At 50.7% G+C, this 21,138-nt stretch overlaps 1 long non-coding RNA gene across 3 annotated transcripts; it reads left to right on the forward strand.

Moving 5' to 3' along the window:
• Positions 1 to 2,323: 2,323 nt before the first annotated feature.
• On the forward strand, positions 2,324 to 20,931 carry LOC132338565 (uncharacterized). 3 transcript variants are annotated; one of them, XR_009489476.1, is made up of 5 exons: positions 2,324 to 5,259; positions 9,145 to 9,328; positions 9,687 to 10,218; positions 13,026 to 13,121; positions 13,865 to 20,931. It is a non-coding gene; the product is annotated as an uncharacterized LOC132338565 (long non-coding RNA). The 3 variants fall into 3 exon arrangements; XR_009489477.1 differs by having other exon boundaries at positions 10,088 to 10,218; XR_009489475.1 differs by having other exon boundaries at positions 9,145 to 10,218.
• Positions 20,932 to 21,138: the final 207 nt, after the last annotated feature.

Raw genomic sequence — 21,138 nt, forward strand, 5'->3', positions numbered from 1 at the left:
GGGATGTGCTTAGCAGCAAAGGATGGGATACGCTTGAGGGGCTGGAGCACAGCTGGCAGGGAGAGTTTTGTGAGACAGCAAATCCTCCTGTTTGATTGGAGTATTTGTTCGGGGTCTCCCTGTGGAAGGTCTGAAAGCTCCAGTTGACTTCTTCCCCCAGAAGGGTGCAACAGCTGGATCCAGGTCAGTACCTCCTGCAGAACCTCTCTTAAAAAAATTCTGAATTCTCTTAACACCCTGTATGTTACTCAGCAGTGTTGTCACCAGGCTGTTTGCAAACCACTGCCTCTGACAGCCTGGGGACAGGGAGGGGGCAGAGCTGCCCTTTGTCATTGTGCAGGAATGCTGAGGGATCATTTTATCCCTACTCTAAATTTCAAACGCCTACTCTAAATTTCAACAGCAGAGTGGCAGATGCCAAGCCTGGCTCTCTCTGACAGGCCACACTGGACCAGCAGAAGACCCAAATCCAGAACAGAATGAAAAGTTTCCTAGGCAGCTGTGTTAGCATCCTGGCACCCAGGGGAGAACCCAGATGCTTCCTCACATCTAAAACTTTCTGGGAATTCTCCTGTGCTCCCCTGGAAGTGTCCAAGGCCAGGTTGGATGGGGTTTGGAGCAAGCTGGAATAGTGGGAGGTGTCCCAGCCCATGGCAGGGGGGTTGGAATGCTAAGGTCCCTTCCCCAGCCTTTCTGGGAACATCAGGCTGGAGAAGAGGTGACTCAGAGCAATGTGCCTCCAGGGAAATCTTGGAGTGGGGGTATTGCTGTGCTGGATGGAGAGATCCTGCTGCTGAGCTTGGAGTCCTTAATGCAGGGCTGGGAGTTTATCAGGGCTCTCTGGGAATCAGGGACTGGGATCCAGTGGCAGTGGAGAGGTATTTGATGCATAACTCAGGTAAGGTCTGCCGTGGAACATCCCCTCTGTGTGTACTCTGCAGAAAGGAGATTAATGTGGGCACAGAAGCCTGCTGGGGAGTACAAGTGTACAAGTCTCAGGCAGCCTTTGAAACCTTCCTTCGCCTGCTTTCCCCAGTCCTTGATGCCTGAAGATCTGGTTTTGAACAGAGTGGTTTAGTCCTCCCTCAGCTCTTTCCTCATCTCTGTTTCTTGCCTGGGGCGAGGCTTTCTTGGGCTGGGCTGCTCCTTCTTCCTGACAGTGTCCCTTGGTGAAGGTTTCATTTGAAGGTAGTGCTTCAGAGGCATCTCTGAGCTTTTAAACTCAGAGAAAACTTTCATGGCATTATTTCTCCTGGGCCAGCTCCATGCCCGGGGAATCAGAGGGAACAGCAGCACACACTTGCAGCTGTGGGTGTCAAGAAAAGCTTCATTTTCCAAAGCCCAGAAAAAGGGATCCTCAGAGCCACCTCCAGTGCACGATGCACCCTCTAAGTCTTCCCCTCATTTTCAGGAGAGACAAGAGCTGTGAGCTGCTTGCAAACAGCAGCACTCAGCTTCTTCTCCCCTGCTTGACACATCCAGGGACTGGGCTGCTGCTTCCAGACACCATGGTGTGACAAACCTAGTGTAGCCTCTTTGCACTGACTGCACCTCATTGTGAGTAAAATTCAATTTAAAAGCACAATGGTGATGTTGGGCTCCAAGCAGGATCCTGCCCCTCCTGAACTGAGGATTAACCTGCTGATATTTTGCTCTTGAAGGATGCCATCAGGATGCTCTGAGCCTGCCCACATGAATCTGTGGTGTTTTGCTCTTTGGGCTGCAAACTTCCAGGAGTTTGTAGGTGGAAATCTGACTTTTGCTGCTGTTCTCAGAGCCTGGTGCTGGTGCTGCTCCAGCTGTGCTCCTCTAGCACGGGAACCTTGAGTTTAATAACAGCTCGGGAGTCAGCTGGGGGGCAGCTATTGTTCTCAGGGCTTCTCACATATGTATCACTTCAAGGTTTCCCCCTCCTTCCATTCAAAGTGTTTGGGGATAGAGGAATGAGGGAAGCAAGCTGCCAGTGCCTAATGCATGTCTCTTGGAGCAAAATGTATTGGTTTATTTTGTTTTAAACAGCTTATTGCAAATGGGGAGCAGCTGTGGATTTTGTGATGACTTTGTTTTAGTTTTGGAAACGTGGGGTCATCTCCCTAGTATTCTATAGCATGCTTGCTATAGAGAAAAAAATAATCAAATTTTGAAGAATTTCAAAGCAGTTATTTAGACTTAACCATATTCTTAATTCCCTGATCTGTTAAAGCCTATTCAGTAATCAGCCTGATGAGAAGGAATGTGGAGTTTCCTCAGGGCTCCCTCTTGCCTTGCCCTTCTGGGACTGAAATTAAGGCAGCCCAGAGTCCCAGACAGCAGATCTGTGATGGGATTTGGGTGTCCCAGTCCCAAACACAGCATTTTCAGGCGCAGGGTGGGATTCTGGGCACTGCCCTGTGCAGGGCCAGGGCTTGGACTCCATGATCCTGGTGGGTTCCTTCCACCCAGGATGTTGAGATTCTGTGAGATGGGCTGGGAGACTCCATCCCCAGAGGCATTCCATTGTCCCAGTGTCCTGTTTGGGCCTTCAGCCACACCTGAGTGCCCCCAGGGCCCCTGATCCGAGCATCCCTGTGCATCTTCTCCAAGGAACCTGGCCAGGGAGGATGTGGGGAGATATTTAATAGTACTGTGATTTGGGTTTAAGCACTTTTCTCCATAAGAGCAAATGGAAGGATTGTTCCTGTTTGGATCTCCTGAGTGTTCTGTACAGCCTTGGTATAAGGTCGAGGAGGGAGCGCAATTCCAGGGGAAACATGAGGTCAGTGAAGCTTTAGCTCCAGCCTGGCAATTAATTTCACAGAATCCCAGGGTGGTTTGGGTTGGAAGGGGCCTTAAAGCTCATCTCATCCCACCCCCTGCCATGGGCAGGGACACCTTCACTAGCCCAGGGTGTTTCAACCTGGCCTTGAACACTTCCAGGGATCCAGGGGCAGCCACAGCTTCCCTGGGCACCCTGTGCCAGGGCCTCCCCACCCTCCCAGGGAACAACTCCTTCCCAAAATCCATCCTTATTGCTGTCAGAGTGGCTGAGTTCCCTGTGTCTGTGTGTACAGGTGCCCCCGAGGCACATGGATTTCAGCACAGCTCCATGGATGCAGACATCCCAGAACAAAGGAGCAGGCCCTGAGTATTTTGGGGAAGGGAGATAATAATAAGCCAGTTTGGCACAGCTCTTTCCTAAGCCTGGCAAGTCAACCCTGACAATGTAAACAGCTCTTTCAGGGTGAAATGTTGCTTTTCAGTTTCACAAATCTGCTGATCGAGCTCTCTGCCAAGGCGTGGTGTGAATGAGGTGCCCTATATTTTCTTGCTCGCCTGTCCTGCCCTTTTCCTGCAAAAAGAAGATAACTGCTGGCTCTGCAGGGCTGGCCTGCAGCCTGGGCAGCAGCAGTGGTGCTGTGCTCCGCTGTCAGAGCTGCCCTGAGCGCCGAGGTGCGGGAGCATCTCCAGATCCCTCCTGCCAGGATCCTCCAGGACTTGCGCAAGCTCTTCTGGGGAGGAGGGGGAGCGGGGCAGTTTCCTTCCCGGGGTTAATGTCAGCCCTCAGGAATCCTCTGCCCCCTTCAGCTTTGCCCTGCACACCCCAGCTCCCAGCTCTGAAGTTTGGGAATGCCGACTTCTAACTCCTGACCTCCCACACGACTCCAATTCCAAGAAACGATGCCCTAAATCTGCTGGCAGTAACAGCTCGCTGATTCCTCCAGCATGGCTTGTTAAAAGATCTGAATCTACTAATAGGAATTGGCCTGATAAAAGGGATTTTTTTTCTATTTTTTTTTTTTTTTTACCTCCTCACTTAGCGGCTACACTCAGCCCGTGGAATCTAGAAATTAAATTGGCTTTTTGTCAAGCCTCTTCTATGCAACAGCAGTGGGACCCCTGCAGTGCAGTGCAGTGTTTCCAATTAAATTTTGGGGTATGTTGCTAATTTTTGGCACAAGGAGAGAAGCAGGCCAGGCAAATGGCAGGTGGCAGGCTGTTTTCATATTTCACCAGGAGCATGGGGGAAGGGAGAGGGGAGCCGAGCTCTCTGCCAATAAATGTGACCTTGCAGAGCGTGAGCAGAAGAGTTTTGGCACGTGGCGGAGGATGGAGGGCTGGGCAGGCACGACTGAGCCAGTTTACATCCCCTCCTGCTGGGAACAAGCACGAGGGAAGCAGGGCTAGAATAAACACTGCTCCAGCAGCCACAGCCTGCAGGTCTGGATCTGGGCACCACTGGGTGGTGTGTGGCTGCACCCATGCTGGTCTGTCACACTGAGGACAGCGGTGTCACCGTGCTCTGCCTCTCTGCCACTCCGCGCCGCGCTCCTCTGCCCCCAGCACAAAACCAAAGCTGGCTTTGGTTCATTCATTTGTTCCTAGCACAGCTAATGCATTCAGCATGGCACCAGCTCTGCAGGGCCTGGGTGGTTTCTCAGAGCTGTTGCACAATCTGCAGCTCTGTGAGTGGAGTGAGGGCAGCAACAACCAGAAGCTGCTTCCCGGGATCTGCATCTGTCTCAGGGTGGCTTTGCCCACCAGGACAGAGGTCTGGAGGTGTGAACTTTAGGGGTCAGATCACAGAATGGTTTGGTTGGAAGGGATCTTAAAGCTCATCTCATCCCACATCCTGCCATGGGCAGGGACACCTTCCACTATCCCAGGTGGCTCCAAGCCCCAATGTCCAGCCTGGACTTGGACACTGCCAGGGATCCTGGGGCAGCCACAGCTGCTCTGGGCACCCTGTGCCAGGGCCTCCCCACCCTCACAGGGAACAATTCCTTCCCAATATCCCATCTAATACTTGCCTTCCTTCAGCTCAAACCCATTTGCCCTCGTGCCCAGAAATGCTGCTATGTTTGACAAGAGCAGTCAGAGCTGGTCTGTATTCACATGGACCAGGAGCAGAGCATCCACCTCGACCCAAGGGTATGTCAGCCAGGAGAGCTTTGGCGAAAAAAGCCCCAGGGTTCAGCATGGAGGCCTCTAAACGCTCAATTTAGACATCAAATCCAAAAATAAAATGGTGAACGCTGTGAAAGAGGGTTGTGAGAGATCTTATTCCATGTCCATCTGGAGCTAGGTTTGCACTGAAGCTTGCAGGTGTGGTTCTTGTTACAATTGCTGAATGTTGTTCTGATTGCTAAATGTTGTTCTGATTACTGAATTTTGTTCCACAGCAATGATTTCACTGGTAAACCCCAAAGCCCTTCATTTTGAAAAGACCATAAGGCGAGACTAGAGACTGCAAACAAAATTTCCAGTAGAGGAAAAGCACTGGTGAGCTGGGCATGATATCAGCAAGCACTTTTGTAGTGCATGTTGTAGGGGACTGGGCATGCTGAGGGTTTATTTTGAGTTTGCTTTGCTGCTGTGTGCTGAGATCTATTGCCAGAGGTAAATGTGGAATCATTAAGGTGGGAAAAGACCTTTAAGATCCTGGAGTCCAGCTATGAACCATAGGGTGGTCATGGTGACAGAGTTAGTTCTGGCTGATGGGAGACTTTAAAACTCTTTTGTTTACTCTTCCCAGTGGTGGAGGCACCCCAAAAACACACCCCCAAACATCTCTGCTCCCCCATCCCTCTGCCTGTTCATTACGTCCCATCCCCCTTCCACTGTTTTGCTGCAGGAATGAGCCTAGATATTTCTGGCACCAGTGCTAATGTTCTTGAAATGCCTTTGAGCTGATAGCCAGCCAGCCAGGGACTTGTGAGATCCTCAGTGACCTTGTTTCAGAAGAAAATTGTCAGGGTTTCAACCTGTTAATTTGCTTTCTTGCAACCTGCCTGAAGGGCTTGGGAAGCCAGGCCCTGGCCAGCTGAAATGCTGGCAGTGCTTGCAGGAGGAGGTGCTGCCTGAGCACACGGGGTGGATGTTGGTGCTGGTCTGTGCTGCTGCTGCTGGCAGCGTGGGGAGTGCAGCACCACTCTGTGTAGCACTTGCTGGTCACACGGCTGCAATCAGGTGACAAGCAATTTGCCATCAGACCTTCTACATTGGGACGGGCTAAATCTGTGCTGGTGGCAGCAGAGGTGCTCTCTTGACTCCACCTGAAGGATGCTGGAGGAGAAGATGGGTTTGACATTTTTTTAAGGCATCCTCTCTTGGTGTAGTGTTGCTTTTCCCACTAAAGGTTTTTCCTGAGTGTGTTGCCTGGATTCTCCTTGCTGTCATTGTGTGGAGACACAGAACGTTTAGTGATTAGGTCTGAATCAGCCCCAGGACAAGGTGCCTCTCACCTGGAAACAACTGTGCATGATGGAAGGGGGAATGGCTTTGGATTGAAAAGGACCTCAAAGTTCATCCTGTGCCACCCCCTGCCACTCTCCCAGGGTGCTCCAAGCTCCATCCAACCTGGCCTTGGGCACTGCCAAGGATCCAGGGGCAGCCACAGCTTCCCTGGGCAGAGATTTCCTCTCTCAGACAGTGAGCAGGACTAGACTCTTTAAGACTATCCACCCCAAGAAAGCCAGATCCTTATTCCTACTGAAGGTTGTTCTAAACCCTGGAGCAAAGATGAGAAAAGAAGTTCAGTGAACACTTAGGGAACTGTGAAGAGCATTGTTAGCCCCAGCACAGCTTCAAGTGTGCCTTGGGCTGAGACACATCCTTTGCTCTCTTCCCTCACTCTGACTTGCAGAGAGAGATCTGACACCTTGTCATCTTCTCCAAGCTGTCCCAGCATGGTCTGAGCTCTTGGGGCCACTGGAATTCACCCAGGGCCCTCGGAATGGGAAGATGCTTTAAATGGGAAGCATTTAAATGTGGCTTTCCAGCATCTCTATGCCCAAGCCCTTGTGTATTCCTGGAACAAATCCAAACAGCCCCACTCCTCCCCCAGAGCCTGTGGCATGACCTGGAGCCTTGTGGCACAGTGGAGTTTGAGTCACATTTTCCTAGGGCTCATAATATCCATGTAAAATAAAGGCTGGGCACTTGGAAATTATTTTGGGAGAACCAGTTTGTAACCCCCATTCCTCCTCCTGATGAAGATCCTCACGGAGCTGTTAGGATATGACTTGCAAACCTTTAACAATTTCACAAAGCAAAATGAAAATTGGGTAACTCCCCTACACACAGCCTCCTTTTCTCGGTTTTGTTTTGTTGTTTGTTTTTCAAACTGTGATTGAAACTACGAAAGCTCCGGCTCGGCTGTCTGTAAATGGTGTTCCGATGTTTATGTTGGCATTTGAACCAGATTCGTCTTCCTTGGGAACCCCAACGAGCTGCGGAGGGGAATACACCTCAGGAATGATAAAAGCTAAGCACTTGCCCACTAATACATTTAGGTGTTAATGCCTTGTTTTTGTGCTGTTTGGTTGCCATAGAGACGGGGCCGCCTGAACTAATGAGTTTGTTGTGTGAAGTTCAATACACATTTGGCAAATGCTCCGTTTCTCTTCTTACCTCTCTGCTTTTTTTTTTTTTTTTTTTTTTTTTTTTTTTTTTTTTTTTTTTTTTTTTCTGTCCCATGGAGCAACTGAGTTTGGAAGCAAAGCCATTGCAGGGTCCCAGGAAAGGAAGCTCGGTGCAGGCTTTGCAGGGCTGCTGAGAGAGATGCAGGATGTGGTTTTAAAGAGGTTATTACCCTGTTCTGTACACCAAGGGATAACAGGGGCATTGGCTCCAGGCTGTGTGCTCAGGGCACCTGTTTGCCCAGGCCTTTGTGGCACAGGCACCCATTTCATTCCTGCACAAAGAGTTTCCATTACTGGGCCCAGCTGATGGCCAGGATGTCTCACTGGGAGCCCCTGTTTGTGCACAGAACACTCACCAGGAACATCTCTCCTTGGATGGACTGAAAATAAAACACCACAAGTAGGGCGTTGTTGTTTGGAACAATGAATTCCCTTACACCCCCAAACAGGCTGCCCCTGGATCCCTGGGAGTGCTCCAGGCCAGGCTGGACAGGGTTTAGAGCAACCTGGTCCAGTGGAAGGTGTCCCTGTCCATGGCAGGGAGGAGACTGGGAAGAGTTTTAAGGTCCTTTCCAAACTATTCCATCATTCCAACACCCCTCAATGCTACCTGGGAGCTGTCATTCAGGGGAAATCACTCCATGAATCCATGTGTGGTCCTCCTGGGAATTTGGACTTGGATTCAGACCTTTTTTTGCAGAGATCACTGGAAATCCTTGAGGGTTGAGGGTTTGGAGTTTTTTTTTTTTTTTTGTGTGTGTGTGTGTGTGTGTGTGTGTGTGTGTGTGTGTGTGTGTGTGAGAACCTCCCCACTCACAGCCCCAACCTGCACTTTCATTTAGAAAGACCAAAAGAATATCAAAACCCCAAAGCTCTGAACAAATTTTTATTTTTCAAAGCTTAAATGCTTGGTGCCTGCCAAGCACTAAACTGAAAGGTTTGTTGCCAAAATATCCTTTTCCAAAAACTTTTTTTTTAAAGTTCCTGCTTGTGAAAGAAAGAAAAGAAAAGAAAAGAAAAGAAAGAAAGAAAGAAAGAAAGAAAGAAAGAAAGAAAGAAAGAAAGAAAGAAAGAAAAGAAAGAAAAAGAAAGAAAGAAAGAAAGAAAAGAGGGAGTCTTGCTCAAGCAATTTTAGAGGAATAGCTCTAAAATAAGTGGCTTTCCCAGGATCAAAGGCAGAGCCATTTTGCTGAAGGTGAGAATGGTATGAGCCATGCAAGAGGACAATTCTGGACCCCAACAATCCAATTGCTGATCCTTGAAGTGTGCAAGTGCAGCTGGCTTTTGCTTTCCCAGCTGATCCTGCTGAAATTAGGGAAAAGCAGTGCTGGGTTAACAGTTGGACTCGAAGATCTTCGAGGTCTTTTCCAACCTTAAGGGTTCTGAGAATCTTTCGAGCTGAGGAGAGCACCAGGGTCTGTTTTAATCCCCAGTGGTTAATGCAGCCCTGGCTGGTGAGGGGAATGTGACGCCCGTGCTCCAGGTGTCACAAGGAACTCCTGATGCTGCCTCTCCCTCCCTTCCCAAGCCTGTGGTAGCACCTTTCCTGGGATGTGAGGGAATTTATTTTGGAGGCAGAGAGGAGAGGAAAACTGACTTGTCAGGAAACTTGACTGGAGTTGTTTGAGTGAGGCTGACTGGAAAACAGCTGTGTGTGCACAGAGCAGGGACTGCACCCCTGCACTGCCAGGGTGGGCTGGCAGGAAAGCCCTTTTTTCTTTTTCTTTTTTGTTTTTTTTTTAAGAAACAGAAATACAAGACCAGATTGGCAGCCTGAGAGAAGAAACCTGAGGTACCTGAGGGCCTGGACTCATGGGAGCATCCCAAAACACTCGTCAGTCCCTTGAGGTGTCTGTTACCCCAACAAGTGCCAGTCCCCGTGAAGCTGGTTCAGAACAAAGCTGCAGAGCAGGTGCTGGAAGGGTCAGGTGAGTAGGGCAGAAGTGACCTGCACTCAAAACTCCTCCCCTTTGTTATGAATGTATAAATAAAATGATGTAAACCCAAACTGCCCGGCCACGCCAAGACCTTTGCTTGGCAAAGCCTTTGCCTTACTTTTGATGTTAGATGAACATCTAGTAAGCTTAATTAAAGTTTAATTAGTGTAAGTAGGGTAAATGTGGTAGGTCATAAGGCACAGCAGATGTTAAAATACTGTTGGCAATAATCAACCTGACCAAAAAGAAAAAGGGAAAATTCCCTTCTTAAAAAAATAAATACCTCGAAGTGACTGGTTTAGACATGTCTTCTCTCACAGGTAGTTTTTTTTTTACTTTCTTTCTCCAGGCAATACTGACCAACCAGTTGAGAGCAAGTCCTGTTTCTTCACACCAGTGAAAAGAAAAAAAAAATCAGTTTTTGTCCTTTACTGTGCTCTGGAATTTCACCCCAAACATTTTCTGGAGTCTGGGCATATGGCACAGGGAGGTGTCTCACTGCTTTCTGCTCTTCTCTTCAGTTGGGAGCCATGGTGAGGGCTGTGGCTGCACAGCCCAGCTGAGTTTATTAAAGATCTGATAATAATTTTTAAAGGCTCTCAGTGAAATTCAGCAGTGCATCACCAGTCTGGCTGGCCACTATTGCTTAAGACGTCCTTGGCAGCTATGGGTGATGTTTCCTCAACTTTGAAAGGAAATTTGGATTTGATTTGGGTATTTTGACCTGCAGGTATCTGTGTTTATCTGTAGTGATCCCTGTTTTTTGTCCTGTTGGGTGCTGGTGGGAGCACAACTGGGCCATCAAGCCCTGCGGATGAACCCTTGACCTATTCTGGGATGTGCTCTTGGATCAGGAATCCCACTCTGGCCACGAGGCTCTGGTAAGCCACAGCATCTCACAGTCAGCTCTAGCAAAGATTCTCCAGCTCCTTTCTTATTTTTATCAGTCTCAATTGGATCATCCCTAAAAATAATCTGCAATGCAAGATACTGCAGTGCTGAATTCACAGCGGAGCCAGGGGAACGTGTCCAGAGGCTTCCTTGGATCAAAACCTCAGAGAGGGGCCAGGGGCAAGAGCCAGGCTAAAGTTCAGGGGTATCCTTCAGATCCAGAGGGCAGCAGCACAAAACCAGCTGCTGTTCTCCTGAGGCTTCGTGGGGAACTGGAAGAAGCTGCAGGGAATGTGGAATTCCCCCCGGGATTCAATCGTGGCTGGGAAATTGGAGAGGAGCAGCAAGAATTTAGGGCAATGGTCTCAGCCACAGCACAGACACAGGCTCAGGTGCTGTGTGTCAGACAAGAATTGCACTGCCCAGAGCCTGCTCCTGGAGCTGCTGGAGCTCCCATGGGTCAGACAAGAATTGCACTGCCCAGAGCATGCTCCTGGAGCTGCTGGAGCTCCCATGGGTCAGACAAGAATTGCACTGCCCAGAGCATGCTCCTGGAGCTGCTGGAGCTTCTGTGTGGAGCTGCTGGCACTGAGCACTGAAAGGCTGGAAAAATACACCAGCAAACTGCTAATGAGGGTGAATATGAGTTTTTGAATTGTTAGAGAAGCCTCAAATGAAGGGAGATCTCAGTTCTCAGATACAGAGAAGGAAAGACACTGTTCTGGGCTTGATGGAGGTCTTGTCCAAGTTTAGTGGTTCTGTGATTGCATGAAATGGATGGGGGATGGGGGATGGGCTTTTCCAAAGTGTTCCCAAACCCAAGCACAGTGAGCTCCTCCTGTCAGCTGGAGCTACAGGGGGATGTATGCCCTCACACAGCAATTTCTGAGGAATACCCTGAACAGGGAATGGTGGGAAGCAATGAGCTGGTCTCTGGGGTGCTGCAAGGGCTTCAGAGCAGAATGCAGAGGGGGAGATGAAGCAGAGCCACAATGCAGAGGCTTCTCCTGAAAAAACAGGCCTGGCTCTCCCCTCTGGGTCAGAGCTGCTGTGACTGCAGTGCAGGGCTCAGTGTGAGCTCCCAGGGGCCATAGCAGCCACTTCATGGTGCAGGACAAGAGCAGGACATGGGATCTGGCCCTCTCTCATCAGGACACTTCAGCATTCCTGGATGGGACACTTGGCTCCATTTCCTGCCCAGGCATCCCCCCTCTTTCCATTTGGCTGAAGGAACATTTAGGTATTATTATTTTTAAACAGGGTGGTTTTGACAACATGAGCTGATGCATCCCTGTGGGCACAGGGGCAAGCTGAGGCATTTTCTGTGAACACAGACCACTGCTCTTTTATCACTGCTTATTGTTGTCACTTGCCTCAAACCCTGATGGGGAGAGTGCTTTATTTTTTTCCTTTATAAAAACGAGCTGTTTAGTCCTCTTATTTCTAAGATTCTAGGAAACTTTAAGCAAAGTTAAAGCTTTTATGTCAAATTAAACATTTGACTTTAAGCCAAACAAACTTTGATTTTTGAAATCTAACTAAGGAATAGAAACTTTCAGTTTAGGATTAGCCTGAACATTTTTTTTTTTCTTTTTTTTTTCCAGGTGTTTTTTTTTTTTTTTTCTTCCTCTTTGTAAAAATGAAGGGGAAAAGCTCTGGCCTGGGGTAGTGCAGCTCCCTTTCCTGTTGTTCCATCCTGTTGTTGGGATGAGTGTCCTGAGAAGGGAACAGAGCTGGGCAAGGCTCTGGAGCTCAAGGGATAGGACAAGAGGGAATGGCCCCATGTTATGTCTGGTGAGGTTTAGAGTGGAAACTGGGGGAAATCTCCCCACTGGAAAGTTGGTCAGGTATTGGGCCAGGCTGCCCAGAGGCACCAATGCTGGAAATGTTCAAAAGGAGTGTGGATGTGGTGCTCAGATAAATGCTTTTGTGCTCTTGAATTCACAGTTAAGACTTGATGATCTTGGAGGTCGTTCCCAACCGTAATGTAATGATTCTGTGATTCTTTGGTTAAAAGGATGTGGAAACACAATTAGCAAAGGATGAATCTGCTGTTTGCAGTGCTGGTGTGCTCTGCTTTAGGGACAGCTTTCCCCTCCCCTCCTTCCCCAAATGAAAACTCCAATCTGTGCTTGCCACATTTTAGTTTTACTCCATTTTCACCCTAAAAAAGTGTGTTAATAAGCATTTCTTTGCAGCTAGGGAGCCACTTCCAGATGTGTTTATGCTGAATGTCCTTATCCTGTGTGCCATTTGGTCATGGTGAGCTCAAGAGGGAGCTTGCCCTGGACCCAGCTCAGAGGATATTGCTGCAGGAGCCACTGCTCCAAGCAAAGTGCTGTGGAAACATCCAGGAGATCTCTATTCCTGCCCTAATCCCTGAAATGTGTCCCTCATAAACACAGCCAAAGAATTTGGCTGCTTTTTCTGTGCAGAGTGGAGAGAGCTGCCGTGGGAACTTTGAGAGCTTGAGTGTCTTGTTTTGCATGTAAGTTCTCAGCACTGAAGTGCATAAATAGAGGGCTTTGCATCTCATAATTTATAATTCAGCCCAAGAAATGCACTAATACCTTTATCAGAATTGGGAACGTCGCTCAAAGCACAAAAGCACAAATCACTGAGGAACAGGCAGACATTAAGGGCTGCTGTTCTCCCTGGGTCTGGAATAACAGCCAAGAATCAGTGAGATTTTCTTCTAAACAAATGTTTCACTGTTGTGTGTGTGAATAAATACAATTTCTCTCTCTCTCTCTCTCTCTCCCTTTTTTTTTTTTTTTTTTAATTTAAACTGGCCAAGGAAGGAAAGGAAAAGCTGAAGTGCCTGGGGTGCAGGGAAGCATTTTGCTCTATTTCCTGCCTTTGCTTAGTGCCACCTGTGTTTCCCCACTGCAGGGTAAGAGCAGGAGGGCTGAGGATTTGGGATGGGCATGCCTGGAATAGGGGAGGAATTTCTTCACAGCTGTCACTGGTTGTTGGAGCACTGGTTCTGGTGTAGGTTTGGTGGCCAGGCAGTGAAGTCAGGAGGTTTGGGGGGACAAACCCACCTCATCCTGGTGGGAAGGGGCTGGCAGCAACCTGGGCTAGCTGGAACTGGATGGCCTTTAGGGTCCCTTGCAGTCCCTGAGAGTCAATGTTCCTGTGGCAGGGAAAGAGGTGGTGGAGAAGCTTCTCTGTGAGCAGCACAGGATGGTTTTGAGTGCCCCCTAAAGCACTTCAGCTCAGAGTGGAAAAGAAAAAAAACCCACTTGGGAATGCTGAGGCATTTGCCAGGGTTTCTGTAGCCACAATATATCCTGGGAAGCATGGCACCCACCCATGGTTTATTTACAAGCCCTGGGTGGTGCAGAAAACAGGAACTGCCCTTCAGAACCCCACTAATGGACCTTCTCCTTCAGTGCCCTGGTGCTGACACAACCCAGCTTCATGGGGGAAGCTGAAAGCTGCTGCCATGATCCCCCTGCTGCAGCCAAAGGCAGCTGGAAGGCAATGGAGAGGCTCTCAGTGACCCCAGGGTGCTGTGAAGTGGGGGCTCAGGCCATTAAACCTCCATGTGGACAGGCAAGGGAGGGAAAATGCGTGGGAGTAGGACTGCAAGTCCTCACTGAAATTGTTTGTTCTCTTATTCTTAATCTCCAGCGTCACTGGACGTGATCCCTCTGGAGGTGCTGCCAGACCATTGAGTGCTCCATCCCTGCCCTCCAGACACCCTCTTCCTGGAGGAAAGTCCGCAGCTTTGGGTTTATTCCATTTTTTCACCCATGACAAAGCCTATTTAATATCAGGTTTGCTGTGGGTTTGGTCCCACAAACGCCTCTGGGGCAGGTCAGTGCATCGCCCAAGCCACCACTTGGCTGTGCCTTTGGCGTTTGCAAAATCTCTGTTGTTCTGCTTGAATATCCCTCCCCACCTCAGTCCCAAATGGTGGGAAGCATCAGGGAATGGTATTGATAAACAATAGATGTCTGGTGAAGACACTGGTGATTTTCCTGGTACAAAAGGCTGCTGCATCCTCTGTGATAATTCCCCCTTTTTCCCCTCCTTGTTGGCTTTGTGGTTTTGTGATTTATTTGTGGGCTGGCAGGCGTCCACAGCCCTGCAGGAAATGGATGTCTGCTCTTGTGTTTGGGGGGGCCATAGAAATGTGTAATTTTCCCACTACATTAATTACAGACGTTTCTCCCTGGCTGGAACAGCTCCATGGTTTCTGTGCCCTTTTGGTTTGTTCTCCCCAGCCCAGGCTGAGAGTATTTATAGGGAACCCCAGCTCTGACATCCTCAGCTGAGCTGGGGGAAAGTTAAAGAACATGGCCACAAAAACTGTAGAGGGGAAACTCTGGCCTTTTTTTACTTGATAGTAACTCCAGGACAGCAGCATGGCTGAGTTTTCCCTGGCTATTCCTCCTGCTGACATTTTCCTCAAGGATAAAAGTGGTTTGCCCTAAGAAAACAACCCTCTTGCTATGGAAAAGAAACTGTAGGGCAATTTACTTTGGAATAGCTGTGCTACCTAATTCCTGGCTCCTGGAGAGAGACCCAGCTAGACTTGGAGCAAAGAAAGGAAACCCGAGGCAAAATTCAGTGTGGTTGAATCAGGTTTTGTTGGAGGAAAGGCTGGACAAGCCTCTGTGAGGCCCCAGCCCAGGGTGCCCAGAGAAGCTGTGGCTGCCCCTGGGTCCCTGCAAGTGTCCAAGGCCAGGATGGATGGGGCTTGGAGCACCCTGGGATAGTAGAAGGTGTCCCAGGAGTGTCAGGGGTTGAAACTGGAGGAGCTTTGAGGCCCTTTCAACCCAAACCAGTCTGGGATTCTATGGTCTGGGACAGCAGTGGAGTCAAAATCATAATTTCCAGCAGATTGAATGCACCTATGGTGTCCTTTGGCTTGTAACGTGGGTTCTCCAAGGATTCCTGATGAAACAGGAATGCCCTGCTATGATTTTTCTTGTTTTTATCCTGCCAGAAGTGAGAGTGAAGGATGTGGGATGTCTGCAAGGACAGGACAAAAACCTGAGCCAGCCTGGTGGCATGAAACCAGGAGGGAGGTGAGAATCTGTGATGGGGACATCCAGGGGTGCAGAATTCTGGGATGTCACCTCCCATTTGGAGTCATTGCCTGGCTGTGCTGCTGCTCTGGCTCTGCTGTGATGTGTCTCATCCTTTCTGGGGCCAGGAATGTTCCACCTACAGTTTCTCCCAAGGGTCCCAGCAAACCTTTGAGTAAATCCATCCAGATCCACATAAAATTAAGCATTTTACTGTGTTTGTCCTGCCTCATCCTCTGTAAGCCTTGAGCACCTTCCATGACCTCTCTCACATTTCACTTTTAGAGCGCAGTCCACGTGTGGGCCACGAGCTCCACGGGTCGGTGTGGGCTTGTGCAGGGCTGTTATTGCATTCCTGTGGCTGAGGCAGCGGCTTGGGGCTGGGACAGAGCCTTCAGGAGCTGGCTTTTCTTGGGAAAGCACCTGCCTGACCATGCGCACAGCATGGCTGGGCCTGGACATGCAGGCTGCTGTTACCTCTGCACCTGGTCTGGCCTTACTGAGTGGTGGAAGCTGTCCTGGTGAGGGAAGGATGCTCTGGTGAAATCTATTTAATAGAATCCCAGAATGGGATTGGAGTGGAAGGCACCTTTAACTCATCCAATTCCACCCCCTGCCATGGGCAGGGACACCTTCCCATGTTGCTCCAAGCCCCATCCAGCCTGGCCTTGGACACTTTCAGGGACCCAGGGGCAGCCATAGCTTCTCTGGGCACCCTGGGCCAGGGCCTCACTGCCCTTAGACTAAAGAATTTCCTTCTAAATCATCTCCCCATGATTTGAGTTTAGGCTCTAAACACCATTAGCAGCAACAGGCTCTGTGCACTTCTCTAAAAGCAGCAGCCCCAGCAGCAATCACTCCCTCCATGCTCCCAGTGCTGAGCCAGAGGAGCTGCACCCCCTGCCCTCACAGAGTGTAAATCTTATCCACTCCCTTTTCCCTGTGGCCGGTGTGGGAGTTTATTCACCATTAAAGCCTTTCCTTTCATGAATTCACTGCCCTTGTCGGTGACAAGGAGGTGCTGCTGTGATGCTGACATAGCCAAACACCATTCCGGGCACTGCAGGGGGGAAGGGAAATCAGGGCAGGTGTAAAAGTGGGCCAGGCATGGCACAAAATAGAGGAGGACAAGTGTGCTCTGCTTCCAGAGGCTGGGGGAAGGTGCTGAGCAGGAACTGCAGCAGGACATCATGGGTGGTGGAGGGAGCCAGAGGAAGGTGCCGTGTTTTGTCCTCTCTGCAGGGAGCTGAGGGCCAGCATGGATTGGCCAGGAACTGGGTCAGGATGAAAAAGGATGAAGCAAACAGAACTGAAGTCCTCCAGCAAGGCCCTTCTCCCCCTGCCAAGCCTGTGCTGATGCCCTGGGGCTCTTCCCTGCTCCAGCAGCCTCCTGCCAGCCCCTCAGGGAGCTGGATGCTCCTGCAGCCTCCCTGGTGAGGGCACACAGGGGTGTGCATGGCACAGCAGCACCCTCTGGGCACTTCCCAGCTGAGTGCCCCGCAGCAGCATCTCCATCCCAGCTGGGCTGGGGCATCTCCTGTGCCCTTCCAGTGTCCTTGGCACACCCCTTGGCACGGCTGGTGGAGGGGAGGCAACGTCCATGTGGCCACCTCGGCTGGGAGATGAGTCAAGAGAACCCCGACTGCTGCTGGTGTTTGGTCACAGCTGCTCTGGGCACCCTGTGCCAGGGCCTGCCCACCCTCCTAGGGAACAATCCCTTCCCAGTCTCCCATCCAGCCCTACCCTCTGGCAGTGGGAGTCATTCCCTGTGTCCTGTCCCTCCATCCCTTGTCCCCAGTCCCTCTCCAGCTCTCCTGGAGCCCCTTCAGGCCCTGGAAGAGACCCTGAGCTCTCCCTGGAGCCTTCTCCTCTCCAGGTGAGCACCCTCAGCTCTGCCAGCCAGACTCACTGAGCATCCTTGTGGCCTCCTCTGGACTCTGCTCCAAACCTGTTGGTACCAACCACTAAATAGAGGAAATATTGCACTAGATTGCCCTAGGCTCCCATCAGGTCTGGCAATCTGTTTTTCTTTAAGTGGGGGGGAAGAAAAGAAAGAAGACTCGCGCGCGCGCACACACACACACACACACACACACACGCTGAGAGCTACAACAAGCTGAAGTGTTTTCCTCCTGAAGAGCCCTTCCTCCCGGGAGCAGAGCAGGAGTCAAGCAGTGCTCTGCCTCCTCCAGAAGGCACTCAGCCCATCACCTCCGTGCTCAAGGGTTCCTGGAAGCCAGGGCTGTTCGGGGACAGCATGGGGAGGGCACTGCCATCCTCCCAGCCGGGATCGGGGCTGGGCAGCAGCGCCGGGGGTCTGCGGTCTGTCAGGGGCATGCCCTCCACTAGGCGAGAAATGCCAAGGAGAATTAGGGAGATGGCTGGAGGCTTGGAGTGCAATGGGAAGCAACTGCTGTTCCCAGGCAGGCTGTGACTACCCAGCCTTGCTAATCAGATTTTGGGGGATGCTCAGCTGCTCTTGCTGTAGGGAGCTCAGGGTGTGTTTTGGTGACAGGGTCTGTGTTCCAGTGGGGAAGGAGGATGCTTCTGATTCAATGCCCAGAGAACTGGTTTTGTTGGTGGAACAGGGGAAAAGGCCATTTGGAAAACTGTGCATCCCCATCACGGCTCTCTGCAGGTCATTTGAAGCACTCCAGGCAAGGCTGGGTGCCCCCTGAGGGTGCCCAAAGCTAGCCTTACCCCGGCAGCTCTGCTGGCTGGGGTGACCCTGCTGCCAGAGCCGTGGGCACTTGGGCACTGTGAGCCTCAGCGTGTCAGTGCCAGCAGGAAAACCAACCACATCCAGCACCATCCCTCCATCTTCACCCAGCTGGCTCCAGCCCTGCCCCCTGTTCCCAAAGCACCCTTTTGATGCCAGGAACTGCAGTTCAGGGATCAGTCCCTGAGCCAAGGGAAGCGGGGATCCTTCCAACAAGGCTTTAATTAGCAAAGGCTCATGTGATTTTGGTTTTTTTTTTCATAGTTTGCTCCGTGGCGATTCCAGCGAGGAATAAAAGTTTACTTCCATTCCCCAGCGCTCAGGGAAAGCAGCTTCCGTCAGCACTGCCTGTGCTCTCGGCTGTGCTGGATATGGCAGATCTATTTTTAGAAGCCAGGGTTGCCATGGCAACCCAGTGTATTTTTTCTGTTAAATATAGCAGCTGTTGCAGGGAACTCTTGTCCTTCTGGATGTAAAGGCTGTGTTTCTGCCCTCTGACAGAGCTCAGGGTATTAGAGGCAGATGAGAAAGGATGATTAAATAAGTGGAAGCCCAGAAAAAACCGAGGATCTGTAATTACACGGAGGGGTTTGGGATGCAGCCGTGTGTGTCTGCAGCTTCTGCATTGAAAATGGTGTGGGGACAGGGATAGGGGAGCTTTTCCATGTGGGGCTCCATGAAAGCACCCTGCCCCTCTCTCTCCAGATGCCCAGCCTGCCTGGCTTTGGCTGTTCTGGTCTCTGCCCCTTCCAGGAGCCAGCCTGGTCCTGGCTGGGAGGGGATGTGGGGGTGCCAAACAGGCCATGCCATCCGAGGGGAGGAAGGAGCCTTTTCCGGGGAAAAAAAAGCAGTTTAATTCCTACCTGCACCTCAGGAGCCTGAAGCAGAGGTGTGTGGTGCAGGATTGGGGCCTGGAGCTGCCTCCATCTCCTGCTGGTGATGGACACCTCAGTGGAAGCAGTGGGAGAGGTGCAGGTCCCATCTCCTGCAGGGCTGGGCCAGGGCTGCAGGTGGGAATGCTGTGGGACTGTGTTGCATCCTAAAGCAGTTACATTCCCCAGCTTTGGGGTTCAGTGGGGAGCAAACTGACTCTGCTTCTTTAGTTTTTAATTTTATTTGTTTTAAATATCCTGGATCCCTGTAAGGTGCCAACACATCCCATCAAAGGGCTGGTTTCCATCTCCTGGGGGGAGGGAGAAGGGGAGGAGTGGGGAGCAGGATTGCTCAGCCAAGGGCAGCCTGTCAGCTGGGAGATGGAGATCTTTTTTTTAATTAACTAGTCTTTGCCCCATTAAACGAAGAAAGAAACCAGAGCACAGCAGATATGAGCAGGGCTTAGGATCACTGAAAGTTTCCTTAAAAAGTGGATGCAATGACAAAGAACCAAATTTAAACCAGCTTGAGTTTAAAGTATCTGTGGAGGTCACTGTGACCAAGGCTTTGAGCAGGAATAACACATTTCTGGGAGCCTTATCTGCGCCCTGAGCTATCGTGAGTGGCATCTATTGCTGGGGATGTTATTGCTTTTCTGAATTTAATAGCAGAAGCAGTGCTTAAGCAAGCAGAAAGCTGCAGGGGAAGAGCTGCCTCTGCGGCCGTCAGGGGCTGGAGTTCACCCTGGGCCTGGTCCCCTGCAGGGTGGTTTGGAGGTATGGGGCATTTTGAAGAGTCAGGGGTTTAGGAGGATGGAGGATGGAGTCAGATGCTGCCTGTCCCCCTGGAGCTGGAGCCTGCTTGAGCATCCTCTAGCCGAGGGCATAAAGACGGGGCTCATCCCTGAGGAGGTGCTGCCCATAACAAAGGAAGGAAAGGCTGCCATATCACATTTGAAGATTTCCTTGTATCCTTCAGGGAATGGGTTGACAGGGGCTTGTGGCCCAGAAAATGTAGCTGGCAGCTGGGAGGGAGGTTCAGGGCAATAATTTCAGATGCTGCTTTGGTTTAAATCCAGCACGGGGTGGAGGGAGGGCAGTGGAGTGGGCACAGCTCCAAAAGCTGTTTGTACATGGAATGGTTTGGGTTGGAAGGGCCTCTAAAGAACACACAGTTCCACCCCCTGGCATGGGCAGGGACACCTTCCTCTATCCCAGGGTGCTCCAAGTCACATTAGCCACATCCCCAGTGCCAGGCAGGTGGGTCACAGGCTTCATCTCCTCTCTGTGCTCACAGGACACCAGTCATCCCACTGGTCCCACCGTGCTGGTGCCAGAGGCAGAGTTTCCCCAGGAATGGGTATTTAATAAAACTCCTGCCTCTGCTCATAAGCCCACTCCCCTGTGTATTCAGGGATGACAGGGGTGTTTATGCTTCCTGCTTTCCCTGGACTGATTTATGGGTTTATTGTAATCCCTGCATTGTGTGGCTGCCCCTCTCCAGGCACCATGGGGCAGGCAGCAGTCCTGGGAGGATTTCCCTTTCTCCCTGAGCATTGGCTGCTCCACCCCTCAGCCTTTTGCAGGGACTTGTGTGAGGGAGGACCATGGCAGCATCACACTCCACCTGGGACAGTGGAAGGGGGTTGGAACAAGATGGGATTTAAGGTCTCTTCCAAGCCAAACCATTCTGGGATTCTCTGATCCTGTGATCCAGCCCTGAAGCACTGAAGGCTGCAGCCAGACACAGAGCTCATCCCTGAGGATGAGGAAGGGAGCTTGGAGCACCCAGTGTAGCAAAAAGATGCATCAGCACCTTCTCCCAGCTGCAGGAGAAGGAAGGAGTGCTGGGAGTTCCTTCCCCACAAGTGCAGAAGTAAGAGGAGACAGGATCTCAAAACCTCCAGAAATGTGTCCCAGATCCCCCCTGTTACCAGGTCTGTACCTAACTGGGAAGAATGTTGTGAGGATGATGCTCCCACCCACCATCCCTGCCAAAGTCACTGCAAGGGCTGTTCTGGAAGTTCTGTTCTGACATGGAGTGTTTTCAATATCATTTTTTCTCCTGGGAAACATGTGAATATCAGTGGAATCTCTGTTTGTTGTACCCTGGAAGCCGACAGTTCTGCTCTCCCCTTTCCAAGCTCAGCCTGTGTTTTCCAAGCTCAGGGTGTTTGCCAGTCCAGCCTCAGCACTTTCTGCAGCAGTAGCAGATCTGGGGAAATTCTCTGAGAGAGGAGTGTCCATGGTAGTGCTGATCCAAGGGGAAAGTCCACACTT

This window comes from Haemorhous mexicanus, chromosome 26 (assembly GCF_027477595.1).
Source record: "Haemorhous mexicanus isolate bHaeMex1 chromosome 26, bHaeMex1.pri, whole genome shotgun sequence".
NCBI lineage: Eukaryota > Metazoa > Chordata > Aves > Passeriformes > Fringillidae > Haemorhous > Haemorhous mexicanus.